We start from the raw sequence: 12429 nt of genomic DNA on the forward strand, positions 1-12429 counted from the left end.
AGTTTTATGTGGAATATGGAATGTTTCATCAGAACATTTAGAAATCTCGCGGACCTTCAGGAAATGTTAAAAATTGTCATCTTCTGCCTTTGGTCAGATCCTCTGCTCTGGCCTGGCCTCTTTCTACACATAGGTTTCTGTAGCGTAGCGGTTATAACGTTTGCCTCACATGAGGAAGGTCCCCGGTTCGAAACCGGGTAGAAACACTTCTTTTCATTCTTCCCATTTAAAATACAGAGCCGATGACTTCATCAACAAAGAGGGCAATCTGCTCCTCAGTTTTGTACCAGAAGGTGGTGCTGTTTCCCTAGGTCTTGGCCTAATCAAGAAAAAGGTGGTCAATCTACTGATGTCTTTCTTTCAGGTAAATGACTGGTGCTTCACATACTTTTTGCTTTGTTGCATTAGTGTATTCCTTTGTTTTTCTTGTTTGTAATTTGGATTTTGAGACGATTTTTCCATGATATGTTTGAACCTGATGCAGTACTCACTATAACTATAAAATGAAATACCTGGTCATTATATTGTGGTGCTATCAAAACTATACATACAATGTAATGTTGTTATAAATACACCTGTTTTGTGATTCGTACGGATAGTTACCTGTAAGTTGTCGGTGGCCAGACTGGGGATAAGTAAGCAGCACTGGAAGTTTCAGGAATTCCACCCTTCCTCCAGCAATCATCAGATATAGAAGATATAATACTTGATCCCTTTAAGCCCATCTCATGGTGATGGGGCTGCCCTGAGAACAAGAGCAGTATGATCAGGTTTTACCATAAGTTTGTCCGGTGTAATTCACTTTTCCCGCAGTGACAGTTTCTTTTACATAAATAGAATTTTCTGAAGGGACAAATTATACATATTACATATAAAACATATACACTTTATGAAAGGATGTGGACACCCCTCCTAATTATTGAGTTTAGGTATTTCAGCCACATCCATTGCTAACAGGTGTATAAAATCAAGCACATAGTCGACCATCTTCCTAGACAGACATTGGCATTATGTCTCCCTTTTCCTCTTCATCTATCTTTGTTCTCTTTATCTCCCAACCCTTTCTCTTTACCTCTCCCTGTGTGTCCACTTTTTCTTTACCGCTACCTTTTGTCACTTCCTCTCCCTTTTCTTTAATCTATCCTCCTTTTCTTTAATCTCTCCATTTTCATTTTCTTTCCTCCTGTTGCATTTTATATAATCTCTCTAATCGATTTCTCCCCTTTCTGATGTTCCTTGACCAGCCCAAAGAGGTAAGGAATTTGGACCAGTATTTTGAGGTGGCTCTTCAGGTAAGATGAGCCCTGTAGATGTTGGGGAATATGATTAATGCCATTTGATTTGACCAACTAGCAAACGGATAGCAACATAGGGTTCCAATAAAAACTAGCTTCCCATACCGGGAGTCGAACCCGGGCCGCCTGGGTGAAAACCAGGAATCCTAACCGCTAGACCATATGGGATACGTGTCTACACCCTGCTCACACCACATGGGATGGTGTATGTGACGGAGCATCCACAGATCCTATAGGAGGTTAGCCTTTTTCTTTTAAAATACAGTTGTAATGCCTGTCAGTCCGCGGCTGCAGTTGATGAGTTCCTGTTCCAATGATCTTTTTGATATGCGTCAGAGTTTTATTTTCCCTGCAATCCCAGGTGATACACTACAGAGAGATTCCTCCTCCGTACACGAGATAGGGCAGAACTCAAATTATAAAACCCCTCCCCACCTGGTGACCCTCTGTCATTGAAAACAGCATTCCTGATTGCCATTACCTCCACTAGGCGCATCACTGAACTATAGGCATTGTCTACGGCAGAGCCTTTTCTTTGGATCTTCCCAGATAAAGTGGTCCTTTTGCTGCCCACGGAATTCGCACCTAAAGTCCACTCTTCACTCTGTAGGATCAACCTACCATTTTTTTACCCATCTCACAAAAATAAAAAAAGCATTCCTTCGAGCCGGAATCGAACCAGCGACCTAAGGATGTCTGATCGTTTTCTACAGTCCTCCGCTCTACCAGCTGAGCTATCGAAGGTCGTGTTTCTACGTGCTGTCCATGCTGATTGTACCTGGAGCAGCCCCTCCCCCACCAACATGGTATGCATTGTGTTACAAGCTACATCAAGTGGAAGGGTTAACTGCAAACGGCTTGAAACTTACTGAATAAACTCGGATGTGTAAGAAAAAAAAGTTGCGTTGGCCGGGAATCGAACCCGGGTCAACTGCTTGGAAGGCAGCTATGCTCACCACTATACCACCAACGCCATATGGAAAGATAGGCTTTTACACTAGAGATGGGAAGGTCTGGGAAAAAAAAAGCCCAGAAAAAAACATGAGAAAAAAATGACATTTTCTTCCCGTTTTTTTCCAAAGCCGTTTTTTGTTTGTGGGAAATGATGTCATGTAGATGTTATTGTGTCATTTTGCAGCCTTTAGCAGAATTTAGTTTTATGTGGAATATGGAATGTTTCATCAGAACATTTAGAAATCTCGCGGACCTTCAGGAAATGTTAAAAATTGTCATCTTCTGCCTTTGGTCAGATCCTCTGCTCTGGCCTGGCCTCTTTCTACACATAGGTTTCTGTAGCGTAGCGGTTATAACGTTTGCCTCACATGAGGAAGCTCCCCGGTTTGAAACCGGGTAGAAACACTTCTTTTCATTCTTCCCATTTAAAATACAGAGCCGATGACTTCATCAACAAAGAGGGCAATCTGCTCCTCAGTTTTGTACCAGAAGGTGGTGCTGTTTCCCTAGGTCTTGGCCTAATCAAGAAAAAGGTGGTCAATCTACTGATGTCTTTCTTTCAGGTAAATGACTGGTGCTTCACATACTTTTTGCTTTGTTGCATTATTGTATTCCTTTGTTTTTCTTGTTTGTAATTTGGATTTTGAGACGATTTTTCCATGATATGTTTGAACCTGATGCAGTACTCACTATAACTATAAAATGAAATACCTGGTCAGTATATTGTGTTGCTATCAAAACTATACATACAATGTAATGTTGTTATAAATACACCTGTTTTGTGATTCGTACGGATAGTTACCTGTAAGTTGTCGGTGGCCAGACTGGGGATAAGTAAGCAGCACTGGAAGTTTCAGGAATTCCACCCTTCCTCCAGCAATCATCAGATATAGAAGATATAATACTTGATCCCTTTAAGCCCATCTCATGGTGATGGGGCTGCCCTGAGAACAAGAGCAGTATGATCAGGTTTTACCATAAGTTTGTCCGGTGTAATTCACTTTTCCCGCAGTGACAGTTTCTTTTACATAAATAGAATTTTCTGAAGGGACAAATTATACATATTACATATAAAACATATACACTTTATGAAAGGATGTGGACACCCCTCCTAATTATTGAGTTTAGGTATTTCAGCCACATCCATTGCTAACAGGTGTATAAAATCAAGCACATAGTCGACCATCTTCCTAGACAGACATTGGCATTATGTCTCCCTTTTCCTCTTCATCTATCTTTGTTCTCTTTATCTCCCAACCCTTTCTCTTTACCTCTCCCTGTGTGTCCACTTTTTCTTTACCGCTACCTTTTGTCACTTCCTCTCCCTTTTCTTTAATCTATCCTCCTTTTCTTTAATCTCTCCATTTTCATTTTCTTTCCTCCTGTTGCATTTTATATAATCTCTCTAATCGATTTCTCCCCTTTCTGATGTTCCTTGACCAGCCCAAAGAGGTAAGGAATTTGGACCAGTATTTTGAGGTGGCTCTTCAGGTAAGATGAGCCCTGTAGATGTTGGGGAATATGATTAATGCCATTTGATTTGACCAACTAGCAAACGGATAGCAACATAGGGTTCCAATAAAAACTAGCTTCCCATACCGGGAGTCGAACCAGGGCCGCCTGGGTGAAAACCAGGAATCCTAACCGCTAGACCATATGGGATACGTGTCTACACCCTGCTCACACCACATGGGATGGTGTATGTGACGGAGCATCCACAGATCCTATAGGAGGTTAACCTTTTTCTTTTAAAATACAGTTGTAATGCCTGTCAGTCCGCGGCTGCAGTTGATGAGTTCCTGTTCCAATGATCTTTTTGATATGCGTCAGAGTTTTATTTTCCCTGCAATCCCAGGTGATACACTACAGAGAGATTCCTCCTCCGTACACGAGATAGGGCAGAACTCAAATTATAAAACCCCTCCCCACCTGGTGACCCTCTGTCATTGAAAACAGCATTCCTGATTGCCATTACCTCCACTAGGCGCATCACTGAACTATAGGCATTGTCTACGGCAGAGCCTTTTCTTTGGATCTTCCCAGATAAAGTGGTCCTTTTGCTGCCCACGGAATTCGCACCTAAAGTCCACTCTTCACTCTGTAGGATCAACCTACCATTTTTTTACCCATCTCACAAAAATAAAAAAAGCATTCCTTCGAGCCGGAATCGAACCAGCGACCTAAGGATGTCTGATCGTTTTCTACAGTCCTCCGCTCTACCAGCTGAGCTATCGAAGGTCGTGTTTCTAGGTGCTGTCCATGCTGATTGTACCTGGAGCAGCCCCTCCCCCACCAACATGGTATGCATTGTGTTACAAGCTACATCAAGTGGAAGGGTTAACTGCAAACGGCTTGAAACTTACTGAATAAACTCGGATGTGTAAGAAAAAAAAGTTGCGTTGGCCGGGAATCGAACCCGGGTCAACTGCTTGGAAGGCAGCTATGCTCACCACTATACCACCAACGCCATATGGATAGATAGGCTTTTACACTAGAGATGGGAAGGTCTGGGGAAAAAAAAGCCCAGAAAAAAACATGAGAAAAAAATGACATTTTCTTCCCGTTTTTTTCCAAAGCCGTTTTTTGTTTGTGGGAAATGATGTCATGTAGATGTTATTGTGTCATTTTGCAGCCTTTAGCAGAATTTAGTTTTATGTGGAATATGGAATGTTTCATCAGAACATTTAGAAATCTCGCGGACCTTCAGGAAATGTTAAAAATTGTCATCTTCTGCCTTTGGTCAGATCCTCTGCTCTGGCCTGGCCTCTTTCTACACATAGGTTTCTGTAGCGTAGCGGTTATAACGTTTGCCTCACATGAGGAAGGTCCCCGGTTCGAAACCGGGTAGAAACACTTCTTTTCATTCTTCCCATTTAAAATACAGAGCCGATGACTTCATCAACAAAGAGGGCAATCTGCTCCTCAGTTTTGTACCAGAAGGTGGTGCTGTTTCCCTAGGTCTTGGCCTAATCAAGAAAAAGGTGGTCAATCTACTGATGTCTTTCTTTCAGGTAAATGACTGGTGCTTCACATACTTTTTGCTTTGTTGCATTAGTGTATTCCTTTGTTTTTCTTGTTTGTAATTTGGATTTTGAGACGATTTTTCCATGATATGTTTGAACCTGATGCAGTACTCACTATAACTATAAAATGAAATACCTGGTCATTATATTGTGGTGCTATCAAAACTATACATACAATGTAATGTTGTTATAAATACACCTGTTTTGTGATTCGTACGGATAGTTACCTGTAAGTTGTCGGTGGCCAGACTGGGGATAAGTAAGCAGCACTGGAAGTTTCAGGAATTCCACCCTTCCTCCAGCAATCATCAGATATAGAAGATATAATACTTGATCCCTTTAAGCCCATCTCATGGTGATGGGGCTGCCCTGAGAACAAGAGCAGTATGATCAGGTTTTACCATAAGTTTGTCCGGTGTAATTCACTTTTCCCGCAGTGACAGTTTCTTTTACATAAATAGAATTTTCTGAAGGGACAAATTATACATATTACATATAAAACATATACACTTTATGAAAGGATGTGGACACCCCTCCTAATTATTGAGTTTAGGTATTTCAGCCACATCCATTGCTAACAGGTGTATAAAATCAAGCACATAGTCGACCATCTTCCTAGACAGACATTGGCATTATGTCTCCCTTTTCCTCTTCATCTATCTTTGTTCTCTTTATCTCCCAACCCTTTCTCTTTACCTCTCCCTGTGTGTCCACTTTTTCTTTACCGCTACCTTTTGTCACTTCCTCTCCCTTTTCTTTAATCTATCCTCCTTTTCTTTAATCTCTCCATTTTCATTTTCTTTCCTCCTGTTGCATTTTATATAATCTCTCTAATCGATTTCTCCCCTTTCTGATGTTCCTTGACCAGCCCAAAGAGGTAAGGAATTTGGACCAGTATTTTGAGGTGGCTCTTCAGGTAAGATGAGCCCTGTAGATGTTGGGGAATATGATTAATGCCATTTGATTTGACCAACTAGCAAACGGATAGCAACATAGGGTTCCAATAAAAACTAGCTTCCCATACCGGGAGTCGAACCCGGGCCGCCTGGGTGAAAACCAGGAATCCTAACCGCTAGACCATATGGGATACGTGTCTACACCCTGCTCACACCACATGGGATGGTGTATGTGACGGAGCATCCACAGATCCTATAGGAGGTTAGCCTTTTTCTTTTAAAATACAGTTGTAATGCCTGTCAGTCCGCGGCTGCAGTTGATGAGTTCCTGTTCCAATGATCTTTTTGATATGCGTCAGAGTTTTATTTTCCCTGCAATCCCAGGTGATACACTACAGAGAGATTCCTCCTCCGTACACGAGATAGGGCAGAACTCAAATTATAAAACCCCTCCCCACCTGGTGACCCTCTGTCATTGAAAACAGCATTCCTGATTGCCATTACCTCCACTAGGCGCATCACTGAACTATAGGCATTGTCTACGGCAGAGCCTTTTCTTTGGATCTTCCCAGATAAAGTGGTCCTTTTGCTGCCCACGGAATTCGCACCTAAAGTCCACTCTTCACTCTGTAGGATCAACCTACCATTTTTTTACCCATCTCACAAAAATAAAAAAAGCATTCCTTCGAGCCGGAATCGAACCAGCGACCTAAGGATGTCTGATCGTTTTCTACAGTCCTCCGCTCTACCAGCTGAGCTATCGAAGGTCGTGTTTCTAGGTGCTGTCCATGCTGATTGTACCTGGAGCAGCCCCTCCCCCACCAACATGGTATGCATTGTGTTACAAGCTACATCAAGTGGAAGGGTTAACTGCAAACGGCTTGAAACTTACTGAATAAACTCGGATGTGTAAGAAAAAAAAGTCGCGTTGGCCGGGAATCGAACCCGGGTCAACTGCTTGGAAGGCAGCTATGCTCACCACTATACCACCAACGCCATATGGAAAGATAGGCTTTTACACTGGAGATGGGAAGGTCTGGGAAAAAAAAACCCAGAAAAAAACATGAGAAAAAAATGACATTTTCTTCCCGTTTTTTTCCAAAGCCGTTTTTTGTTTGTGGGAAATGATGTCATGTAGATGTTATTGTGTCATTTTGCAGCCTTTAGCAGAATTTAGTTTTATGTGGAATATGGAATGTTTCATCAGAACATTTAGAAATCTCGCGGACCTTCAGGAAATGTTAAAAATTGTCATCTTCTGCCTTTGGTCAGATCCTCTGCTCTGGCCTGGCCTCTTTCTACACATAGGTTTCTGTAGCGTAGCGGTTATAACGTTTGCCTCACATGAGGAAGGTCCCCGGTTCGAAACCGGGTAGAAACACTTCTCTTCATTCTTCCCATTTAAAATACAGAGCCGATGACTTCATCAACAAAGAGGGCAATCTGCTCCTCAGTTTTGTACCAGAAGGTGGTGCTGTTTCCCTAGGTCTTGGCCTAATCAAGAAAAAGGTGGTCAATCTACTGATGTCTTTCTTTCAGGTAAATGACTGGTGCTTCACATACTTTTTGCTTTGTTGCATTAGTGTATTCCTTTGTTTTTCTTGTTTGTAATTTGGATTTTGAGACGATTTTTCCATGATATGTTTGAACCTGATGCAGTACTCACTATAACTATAAAATGAAATACCTGGTCATTATATTGTGGTGCTATCAAAACTATACATACAATGTAATGTTGTTATAAATACACCTGTTTTGTGATTCGTACGGATAGTTACCTGTAAGTTGTCGGTGGCCAGACTGGGGATAAGTAAGCAGCACTGGAAGTTTCAGGAATTCCACCCTTCCTCCAGCAATCATCAGATATAGAAGATATAATACTTGATCCCTTTAAGCCCATCTCATGGTGATGGGGCTGCCCTGAGAACAAGAGCAGTATGATCAGGTTTTACCATAAGTTTGTCCGGTGTAATTCACTTTTCCCGCAGTGACAGTTTCTTTTACATAAATAGAATTTTCTGAAGGGACAAATTATACATATTACATATAAAACATATACACTTTATGAAAGGATGTGGACACCCCTCCTAATTATTGAGTTTAGGTATTTCAGCCACATCCATTGCTAACAGGTGTATAAAATCAAGCACATAGTCGACCATCTTCCTAGACAGACATTGGCATTATGTCTCCCTTTTCCTCTTCATCTATCTTTGTTCTCTTTATCTCCCAACCCTTTCTCTTTACCTCTCCCTGTGTGTCCACTTTTTCTTTACCGCTACCTTTTGTCACTTCCTCTCCCTTTTCTTTAATCTATCCTCCTTTTCTTTAATCTCTCCATTTTCATTTTCTTTCCTCCTGTTGCATTTTATATAATCTCTCTAATCGATTTCTCCCCTTTCTGATGTTCCTTGACCAGCCCAAAGAGGTAAGGAATTTGGACCAGTATTTTGAGGTGGCTCTTCAGGTAAGATGAGCCCTGTAGATGTTGGGGAATATGATTAATGCCATTTGATTTGACCAACTAGCAAACGGATAGCAACATAGGGTTCCAATAAAAACTAGCTTCCCATACCGGGAGTCGAACCCGGGCCGCCTGGGTGAAAACCAGGAATCCTAACCGCTAGACCATATGGGATACGTGTCTACACCCTGCTCACACCACATGGGATGGTGTATGTGACGGAGCATCCACAGATCCTATAGGAGGTTAGCATTTTTCTTTTAAAATACAGTTGTAATGCCTGTCAGTCCGCGGCTGCAGTTGATGAGTTCCTGTTCCAATGATCTTTTTGATATGCGTCAGAGTTTTATTTTCCCTGCAATCCCAGGTGATACACTACAGAGAGATTCCTCCTCCGTACACGAGATAGGGCAGAACTCAAATTATAAAACCCCTCCCCACCTGGTGACCCTCTGTCATTGAAAACAGCATTCCTGATTGCCATTACCTCCACTAGGCGCATCACTGAACTATAGGCATTGTCTACGGCAGAGCCTTTTCTTTGGATCTTCCCAGATAAAGTGGTCCTTTTGCTGCCCACGGAATTCGCACCTAAAGTCCACTCTTCACTCTGTAGGATCAACCTACCATTTTTTTACCCATCTCACAAAAATAAAAAAAGCATTCCTTCGAGCCGGAATCGAACCAGCGACCTAAGGATGTCTGATCGTTTTCTACAGTCCTCCGCTCTACCAGCTGAGCTATCGAAGGTCGTGTTTCTAGGTGCTGTCCATGCTGATTGTACCTGGAGCAGCCCCTCCCCCACCAACATGGTATGCATTGTGTTACAAGCTACATCAAGTGGAAGGGTTAACTGCAAACGGCTTGAAACTTACTGAATAAACTCGGATGTGTAAGAAAAAAAAGTTGCGTTGGCCGGGAATCGAACCCGGGTCAACTGCTTGGAAGGCAGCTATGCTCACCACTATACCACCAACGCCATATGGAAAGATAGGCTTTTACACTGGAGATGGGAAGGTCTGGGAAAAAAAAACCCAGAAAAAAACATGAGAAAAAAATGACATTTTCTTCCCGTTTTTTTCCAAAGCCGTTTTTTGTTTGTGGGAAATGATGTCATGTAGATGTTATTGTGTCATTTTGCAGCCTTTAGCAGAATTTAGTTTTATGTGGAATATGGAATGTTTCATCAGAACATTTAGAAATCTCGCGGACCTTCAGGAAATGTTAAAAATTGTCATCTTCTGCCTTTGGTCAGATCCTCTGCTCTGGCCTGGCCTCTTTCTACACATAGGTTTCTGTAGCGTAGCGGTTATAACGTTTGCCTCACATGAGGAAGGTCCCCGGTTCGAAACCGGGTAGAAACACTTCTTTTCATTCTTCCCATTTAAAATACAGAGCCGATGACTTCATCAACAAAGAGGGCAATCTGCTCCTCAGTTTTGTACCAGAAGGTGGTGCTGTTTCCCTAGGTCTTGGCCTAATCAAGAAAAAGGTGGTCAATCTACTGATGTCTTTCTTTCAGGTAAATGACTGGTGCTTCACATACTTTTTGCTTTGTTGCATTAGTGTATTCCTTTGTTTTTCTTGTTTGTAATTTGGATTTTGAGACGATTTTTCCATGATATGTTTGAACCTGATGCAGTACTCACTATAACTATAAAATGAAATATCTGGTCATTATATTGTGGTGCTATCAAAACTATACATACAATGTAATGTTGTTATAAATACACCTGTTTTGTGATTCGTACGGATAGTTACCTGTAAGTTGTCGGTGGCCAGACTGGGGATAAGTAAGCAGCACTGGAAGTTTCAGGAATTCCACCCTTCCTCCAGCAATCATCAGATATAGAAGATATAATACTTGATCCCTTTAAGCCCATCTCATGGTGATGGGGCTGCCCTGAGAACAAGAGCAGTATGATCAGGTTTTACCATAAGTTTGTCCGGTGTAATTCACTTTTCCCGCAGTGACAGTTTCTTTTACATAAATAGAATTTTCTGAAGGGACAAATTATACATATTACATATAAAACATATACACTTTATGAAAGGATGTGGACACCCCTCCTAATTATTGAGTTTAGGTATTTCAGCCACATCCATTGCTAACAGGTGTATAAAATCAAGCACATAGTCGACCATCTTCCTAGACAGACATTGGCATTATGTCTCCCTTTTCCTCTTCATCTATCTTTGTTCTCTTTATCTCCCAACCCTTTCTCTTTACCTCTCCCTGTGTGTCCACTTTTTCTTTACCGCTACCTTTTGTCACTTCCTCTCCCTTTTCTTTAATCTATCCTCCTTTTCTTTAATCTCTCCATTTTCATTTTCTTTCCTCCTGTTGCATTTTATATAATCTCTCTAATCGATTTCTCCCCTTTCTGATGTTCCTTGACCAGCCCAAAGAGGTAAGGAATTTGGACCAGTATTTTGAGGTGGCTCTTCAGGTAAGATGAGCCCTGTAGATGTTGGGGAATATGATTAATGCCATTTGATTTGACCAACTAGCAAACGGATAGCAACATAGGGTTCCAATAAAAACTAGCTTCCCATACCGGGAGTCGAACCCTGGCCGCCTGGGTGAAAACCAGGAATCCTAACCGCTAGACCATATGGGATACGTGTCTACGCCCTGCTCACACCACATGGGATGGTGTATGTGACGGAGCATCCACAGATCCTATAGGAGGTTAACCTTTTTCTTTTAAAATACAGTTGTAATGCCTGTCAGTCCGCGGCTGCAGTTGATGAGTTCCTGTTCCAATGATCTTTTTGATACGCGTCAGAGTTTTATTTTCCCTGCAATCCCAGGTGATACACTACAGAGAGATTCCTCCTCCGTACACGAGATAGGGCAGAACTCAAATTATAAAACCCCTCCCCACCTGGTGACCCTCTGTCATTGAAAACAGCATTCCTGATTGCCATTACCTCCACTAGGCGCATCACTGAACTATAGGCATTGTCTACGGCAGTGCCTTTTCTTTGGATCTTCCCAGATAAAGTGGTCCTTTTGCTGCCCACGGAATTCGCACCTAAAGTCCACTCTTCACTCTGTAGGATCAACCTACCATTTTTTTACCCATCTCACAAAAATAAAAAAAGCATTCCTTCGAGCCGGAATCGAACCAGCGACCTAAGGATGTCTGATCGTTTTCTACAGTCCTCCGCTCTACCAGCTGAGCTATCGAAGGTCGTGTTTCTAGGTGCTGTCCATGCTGATTGTACCTGGAGCAGCCCCTCCCCCACCAACATGGTATGCATTGTGTTACAAGCTACATCAAGTGGAAGGGTTAACTGCAAACGGCTTGAAACTTACTGAATAAACTCGGATGTGTAAGAAAAAAAAGTTGCGTTGGCCGGGAATCGAACCCGGGTCAACTGCTTGGAAGGCAGCTATGCTCACCACTATACCACCAACGCCATATGGAAAGATAGGCTTTTACACTAGAGATGGGAAGGTCTGGGAAAAAAAAAAGCCCAGAAAAAAACATGAGAAAAAAATGACATTTTCTTCCCGTTTTTTTCCAAAGCCGTTTTTTGTTTGTGGGAAATGATGTCATGTAGATGTTATTGTGTCATTTTGCAGCCTTTAGCAGAATTTAGTTTTATGTGGAATATGGAATGTTTCATCAGAACATTTAGAAATCTCGCGGACCTTCAGGAAATGTTAAAAATTGTCATCTTCTGCCTTTGGTCAGATCCTCTGCTCTGGCCTGGCCTCTTTCTACACATAGGTTTCTGTAGCGTAGCGGTTATAACGTTTGCCTCACATGAGGAAGGTCCCCGGTTCG

At 42.0% G+C, this 12429-nt stretch overlaps 15 non-coding genes across 15 annotated transcripts; all 15 read right to left on the bottom strand.

Moving 5' to 3' along the window:
* Positions 1 to 1391: 1391 nt before the first annotated feature.
* TRNAE-UUC (transfer RNA glutamic acid (anticodon UUC)) lies at positions 1392 to 1463 on the bottom strand. Its single transcript has one exon. It is a non-coding gene; the product is annotated as a tRNA-Glu (tRNA).
* A 490-nt stretch (positions 1464 to 1953) lies between these two features.
* Positions 1954 to 2039, bottom strand: TRNAY-GUA (transfer RNA tyrosine (anticodon GUA)). The gene is given in 2 exon segments: positions 1954 to 1989; positions 2003 to 2039. It is a non-coding gene; the product is annotated as a tRNA-Tyr (tRNA).
* A 157-nt stretch (positions 2040 to 2196) lies between these two features.
* On the bottom strand, positions 2197 to 2268 carry TRNAG-UCC (transfer RNA glycine (anticodon UCC)). The gene has a single exon. It is a non-coding gene; the product is annotated as a tRNA-Gly (tRNA).
* A 1571-nt stretch (positions 2269 to 3839) lies between these two features.
* Positions 3840 to 3911, bottom strand: TRNAE-UUC (transfer RNA glutamic acid (anticodon UUC)). Its single transcript has one exon. It is a non-coding gene; the product is annotated as a tRNA-Glu (tRNA).
* Positions 3912 to 4401: 490 nt separating this feature from the next.
* Positions 4402 to 4487, bottom strand: TRNAY-GUA (transfer RNA tyrosine (anticodon GUA)). Its single transcript is given in 2 exon segments — positions 4402 to 4437; positions 4451 to 4487. It is a non-coding gene; the product is annotated as a tRNA-Tyr (tRNA).
* Positions 4488 to 4644: 157 nt separating this feature from the next.
* TRNAG-UCC (transfer RNA glycine (anticodon UCC)) lies at positions 4645 to 4716 on the bottom strand. Its single transcript has one exon. It is a non-coding gene; the product is annotated as a tRNA-Gly (tRNA).
* A 1571-nt stretch (positions 4717 to 6287) lies between these two features.
* On the bottom strand, positions 6288 to 6359 carry TRNAE-UUC (transfer RNA glutamic acid (anticodon UUC)). The gene has a single exon. It is a non-coding gene; the product is annotated as a tRNA-Glu (tRNA).
* Positions 6360 to 6849: 490 nt separating this feature from the next.
* TRNAY-GUA (transfer RNA tyrosine (anticodon GUA)) lies at positions 6850 to 6935 on the bottom strand. The gene is given in 2 exon segments: positions 6850 to 6885; positions 6899 to 6935. It is a non-coding gene; the product is annotated as a tRNA-Tyr (tRNA).
* A 157-nt stretch (positions 6936 to 7092) lies between these two features.
* Positions 7093 to 7164, bottom strand: TRNAG-UCC (transfer RNA glycine (anticodon UCC)). Its single transcript has one exon. It is a non-coding gene; the product is annotated as a tRNA-Gly (tRNA).
* A 1570-nt stretch (positions 7165 to 8734) lies between these two features.
* TRNAE-UUC (transfer RNA glutamic acid (anticodon UUC)) lies at positions 8735 to 8806 on the bottom strand. Its single transcript has one exon. It is a non-coding gene; the product is annotated as a tRNA-Glu (tRNA).
* A 490-nt stretch (positions 8807 to 9296) lies between these two features.
* On the bottom strand, positions 9297 to 9382 carry TRNAY-GUA (transfer RNA tyrosine (anticodon GUA)). The gene is given in 2 exon segments: positions 9297 to 9332; positions 9346 to 9382. It is a non-coding gene; the product is annotated as a tRNA-Tyr (tRNA).
* A 157-nt stretch (positions 9383 to 9539) lies between these two features.
* Positions 9540 to 9611, bottom strand: TRNAG-UCC (transfer RNA glycine (anticodon UCC)). Its single transcript has one exon. It is a non-coding gene; the product is annotated as a tRNA-Gly (tRNA).
* Positions 9612 to 11181: 1570 nt separating this feature from the next.
* TRNAE-UUC (transfer RNA glutamic acid (anticodon UUC)) lies at positions 11182 to 11253 on the bottom strand. The gene has a single exon. It is a non-coding gene; the product is annotated as a tRNA-Glu (tRNA).
* Positions 11254 to 11743: 490 nt separating this feature from the next.
* Positions 11744 to 11829, bottom strand: TRNAY-GUA (transfer RNA tyrosine (anticodon GUA)). Its single transcript is given in 2 exon segments — positions 11744 to 11779; positions 11793 to 11829. It is a non-coding gene; the product is annotated as a tRNA-Tyr (tRNA).
* Positions 11830 to 11986: 157 nt separating this feature from the next.
* TRNAG-UCC (transfer RNA glycine (anticodon UCC)) lies at positions 11987 to 12058 on the bottom strand. The gene has a single exon. It is a non-coding gene; the product is annotated as a tRNA-Gly (tRNA).
* Between the last annotated feature and the right edge of the window lie 371 nt (positions 12059 to 12429).

Source organism: Spea bombifrons, chromosome 3 (genome assembly GCF_027358695.1).
Source record: "Spea bombifrons isolate aSpeBom1 chromosome 3, aSpeBom1.2.pri, whole genome shotgun sequence".
Classification (NCBI taxonomy): Eukaryota; Metazoa; Chordata; class Amphibia; order Anura; family Pelobatidae; genus Spea; species Spea bombifrons.